Raw genomic sequence first — 5,443 nt, 5'->3', positions numbered from 1 at the left:
AGGAGGAGAGCAAAGCCAGAGGACACTCACCTGAGGCGGCAGGTTCCGCAGGGCTCTACAAGCTCAGTTCTCCCTCCTCTCAGTGTAGCCCAACAGCAAAACTTAACTGCACTTGCCAGTAACTGATGGGCTGCTGGGCCAATCACCGCGCAGCTTCTGGCCGCCTATGGCCCAATCGATGTATGTCAGAGGGACCATCTAATGTCACCGTCGAGAGATCTCTGGGTAATGTAGTCTTCCGCTATCAAGCCCCTCCCCCAGAGAAGCAGCGAAGAGCCTCCTGGGAGATGTAGTCCTGCTGCGCGTGCGTAGTCTCAACTTCGGAAGGTAGAGGATGGAAAAGCAGGCTTTTACGACTTTCTGGGCGGTCTCTTTCAGGGACACGATCCTCTGGAGTCCTCGGAGGATGTGGAATTAGGGCTCGCTGAACTTGACCCACCTTTCTTCAAATTAGTGTAGTCTCAGAATCCATATAATCTAAATTTGGAAAAGATGGAGGGAAGCCTGGCATTATTAGCCTGGAGGAACCGGGTTGGGTCGAGGTTCTAGATGGGTTCTTGGGATGAGAACCTTTAGTGGGGGCTGTATCCCTGACCTTTATCACACAGCCAGGCGAGGTGGCTTGGGCACCGGAAGGAAGATGGAGAGTTCAACGTTATCCTCTGCCACAGAGTTCAAAGCCAGCCCACGTGAGACCTTGTCCCCCAAAACAAACAAAAATTGTATCCCAAATGAGACCTAAGTCATTTGTTGTGACTAGTTAATGTATCCTTCCTTACATGATTTTTCTTCTTCTTCTTCTTCTTCTTCTTCTTCTTCTTCTTCTTCTTCTTCTTCTTCTTCTTCTTCTTCTTCTTCTTCTTCTTCTTCTCCTCCTCCTCCTCCTCCTCCTCCTCCTCCTCCTCCTCCTCCTCCTCCTCCTCCTCCTCCTCCTCCTCCTTCTCCTTCTCCTCCTTCTCCTCCTCCTCCTCCTCCTTCTTGGTTTTAAGAGACATGGTTTCTCTGGGTAGTCCATGTTGTCCTGGAACTTACTCAGCAGATCAGGCTGGCCTCGAACTCAGATCCACTTGCCTCTTTCTCCTGAGTGCTAGGAATAACGACATGTGCCACCACCGCCTCCCTAATTTTTTTTTTTTTTTGATAGGTTTTCATGGATGACCCATAACTCCTGATCTTCCTTTCTCCACCTCCGGTCTGATCCACCATACCTGGCCTAGAAATTTTTAATTTTATTAAAGTCTAGTTGCGTTCCTTGGGTGGGAGGAGTGGATCATGCCTAGCCAAAGATTCATAAAGATTTTCCCAAAGCAGGCATGCTGCCATCTTTCTATGATCCCAGCACTCAGAAACAGAAGAACCTTAAGGTCAGGGCCATTTCCAATTTGGCCCATATAACTAACCATGTGGCAAAACCTTTCAGCCCTGCTGTTTTCTAATGCATGTACATGGATTGAAGTTCAGCCCCAACCCCTGAATTTAGATGTTAATTGTTTCAGCATGTGGAATATTGCTATTGTTGAAGAGTCCATTTTTCTCCCTGTACCTCCTTTTCCACCTCTGTTGAAATAGTCGTTTGCATGTATGTACAGTTTGACTCTGCTCTCTTCACACGCACACACCTGAACAGGTGCCAGTTTTCTTGGGCCTGTAACCCAGTCCTAATTTTTGCATATTTGCAATCTGGTTATTTAAGTTCAATATATTTAGTAAATCCAGTCATGTGAAAAGATAAACCAGAAAAATAACAGTTCCCGTCAGCTTGGGGAAGTGAAGCCCTGAGTGACCTCATCACGCCCATTAAGAGTTCTGGACTTCCCCCGCCTCTTCAGAGGGAATAAATGTCTCGATTAGGGCTGGTGTCTCACAGCTGGGCTGCTTTGGCGGGGGAACTGGGCCCCAGAAATCTGCTGTCAGTAAGAGCTTGGTGGAAGGGGGATGCTGTATATCTTTGGCTTCAGCCTCTCCATCCATCCAGATGAAGAAGGTAGACTTCAGGGTATCCAAGCTGTAGATCCATGAATCAAAACAAAACAAAAACACCCAGAAAACCAAACCAAACAAAACCAAAAACATGAATGTCGGTCTAAGCTGATACAGAATCACTTGGAAACTTTTTTTTTTTTAAGAATTGTTTTATTTGTAATTAGGTGTATTAGGGGAGCAGGGAGGGTATGTGCATGTATGAATGCAGTTCCCATAGTGTCCAGAAGAGGGCATTGGATGTCTTGGAGCTGGAAATTGTGATTTGCCAGAGTAGGCTACAAGAACTCAATGTAGGTCTTCTGCAAGAGAAATGCAAGCTGCTTTTTTCTTTTTTTTTAATGATTTTACTATTCTTATTTTATGTTTTGCCTGCATGCATGTCTGTGTGAGGGTGTCAGGTCCTCTGGAACTGGAGTTACAGACTGTTGTGAACTGCCACGTGGTTGCTGGGAATTGAACCCAGGACCTGTGGAAGAGCAGCCAGTGGGCTTAACCACTGAGCTATCTCTCCGGCCTCTGACTTTGTATTTGTTTTTGTTTTGGGACAGGTTCTCACTGTGTAGTCCTGGCTAGTCAGAGCTTGCTGAGTAGACCAGGTTAAACTCTGGCTTATGGTAATTCTTCTGCCATTGCTTTCTGAGTTCAGGGATTGCAGGCTCCAGCCACCACACTTAGCTGTTTTCTTTAGGAGTCAGAGATGAGAGCCTTGTTTTTCATGCTCCTTGCTCTCATTCTTAAGTTCACCAAATAACTGCTTGAGGGTCTGTTTTGATCCACAGTCACTACTGTTTCAGACCCTGGGGCATAGCAGGTCCCTCCCTGTTGGAGCTTTCTGTCACTTAGCGAGGTACTTCTAAGTACCACAGCTTCTTGTGGGGAGTGAACAGTGTCCACCTGTGTGGCTGGAGCATCGCTCAGGAGCTGAGCAAGCAACATCCCAGGTTGGATTCCAACCAAGGCAAACAAAGTCTTGTGTGGATGCCCGCCCAGTTTGTGTAGCCGGTCACCTGTTGAATGTTAGGATATCTTGGTTGTTTCTAGGTTTCAGTATTTATGAATGAAATTTCTGGGCTGAAGAGATGGTTCAGAGGGTAAAGTTATTTGCTATCAAGCCCGATGACCTGAGTTGGATTCCAGGGACCCACGGAGTGGAGGGAGAGAATGGCTTCTGCAAGCCGACCTCTGACATGACATGTGCACTACAGCACACAGACACATGTAAATATAAAATGTTTAATTGTTGTCGGGTGGTCGTGGCACACACCTTTAATCCCAGCACTTGGAAGGCAGAGCCAGGCAAATCTCTGAGTTCGAGGCCAGCCTGGTCTACAAAGTGAGTTCAGGACAGGCTCCAAAGCTACAAGGAGAAACCCTGTCTTGAAAAACTTTCACTTGGCCTGGTGCCTTTAATCCCAGCCCTTGGGAGACAGAGGCAGGCAGATGTCTGTGAGTTCGAGGCCAGCCTGGTCTACAGAGTGAGTTCCAGGACAGCCAGAGCTGTTGCACAGAGAAACTATCTCGAAAAATAAATAAATAAATAAATAAACCTTCACTCACAAGCGCTTGCATGGCTATGTACCCTCGTTTTGTTTTGTTTCAGACTTTGACATTTTTTACTGAGAAACCCATGAAAAAACCAACACTGTCAGAATGTTCTAGAGGAAGTTCTCAGGGGCACCAGGGCAACACCAGAGGTGCTTCTGACAGTTCCTTTTTTGTTATTTTCAGATTCACTCAGCACACAGCTCAAAACCCAGAAAACTTACAAAACAATAAAGGGGATTCACTGTCTAGTAACATTCAAGAGCAGGTCTCCTGCAGTGACCTCCGCAGGGAAGTCAGGAGGTGTGTGTGGGAGAGGGGTCAGTGGTAAGGGGTCAGTGGGGAAGGGTTCCCAACTTGCTGGAGGGTGTCCCAGCTCCCAGAGTTCTGCTTTTTGGCTTCTGGTTCTCAGCTAGATCAGCCTTTGTGGGTAACAACAGCACCTCGCCCATCACCATTTCTGAGTCCCTGGAGTGTTTTTGCTGCCTTTGAGAAGCAAGTCTCCACTCTGCGCGCACAGAGAGAGAAGGGAAGTGCAGCCCTGCCCATTAGAAAAGGGGGGGCATTGTCCTCTTCCTCCACAACTTCTCCCCCATATCTCAAGACCTGCTTTGGGGTGTGCTCCTCGAGAACATAGAGAGATGGAGAAAAGAGCCCTGGAAAAGAGGGTGGGCATGTAGCTTAGTTGGTAGAGGGCTTGCTTAGCATGCAGAAGGCCCTGGGTTTGAGCCCAAGGTCTCATAAACCAGGGCTGATGGCACAGGCTTGCAATCCTAGCACTTGGGAGGTGGTAGAGACAGGAAGATCAGAAGTTCAGGGTCATCTTTGGCTACATAGCAAATAACACATTCAAGTCTAGCCGGGGAAAGGGCAGATGTTCAAAGGGTGAGGTGGCTCAGCTGCTAAAGGTGCTTGCTGTCCACGCCTGAGAGGACTCACTGACCTCCACACATTGTCCATGGTGTGTGTGCATCCATACATCACACACACACACACACACACACACACACACACACACACACACACACACACGCACACACACACACACGCACACACACACAGGAGGGAAGGGCATGGCCTGGAAGTTCCTGAAAGCTTAGTAGATCAGGAAATCATATTCTTCCTGAAACAAGGGATTTTTCTCCTGGAGACAACTACCTTCTCTCCCTGGCCCCTCCATCAGTCTCTCATGTCAGCTCCTCCCCCGTGTACCTCTGCTGGGTCATCTGGACTTTTCTTGGCTTTCTAGCTGTGTACACACATCTGGAGAGCACCCCTGGTTACCGTTTCCAAGCAACACACTGTGCTTTCTTGCAGGGTCTAGCAAGGAAGCTCCAGAAGGGCTGGTTGATTGGCAGTGCCCTTTCTTCACTCAGCTGGGGGAGTGGGGGGGGGGGAGGTAGGGAGGTGGGGAGGGTCAGGCTCAATCTACTTGGATTTGAAAAAAACCCTTTATCTATGCCTGTTAGTGGTGGCACACACCTTTAATCCCAGCACTCGGGAGGCAGAGGCAGGTGGATCTCGGTGACTTCTGAGGCCAGCCTGGTCTGCAGAGTGAGTTCCAGGACAGCCACGGTACACAGGGAAACCCTGTCTCAAAAAAAGCAAAACAAACAAACAAAGCAAATAAAAAAAACTTTGTCTATTTATTATTTGAGACACTGCCTCACTCTGTAGCCCTGACTCCTAACTTTTGTTAATCCCCTTGCCTCTACCTCTCAAGGGCCACATACCACCACACCCAACTTATTTCTAGTGTGGAAGTCAGGGGACAATCTGCCAAAATCCTTTCTCTCTTTCTACTATATGGGTTCCAGGGATTGAATTCTCATCTTTGGAAGGTAATAAGATGGCTCAATGGGTAAAGATGCCTGTCCTGTATGTCTACATTCAAGAGGCTGAGGCAGGAGGATCCCAA

This window comes from Peromyscus californicus, unplaced genomic scaffold, assembly GCF_007827085.1.
Source record: "Peromyscus californicus insignis strain IS unplaced genomic scaffold, ASM782708v3 Scaffold_3__1_contigs__length_106647218, whole genome shotgun sequence".
Classification (NCBI taxonomy): domain Eukaryota; kingdom Metazoa; phylum Chordata; class Mammalia; order Rodentia; family Cricetidae; genus Peromyscus; species Peromyscus californicus.
Note: the sequence above shows the minus strand (reverse complement) of the source record.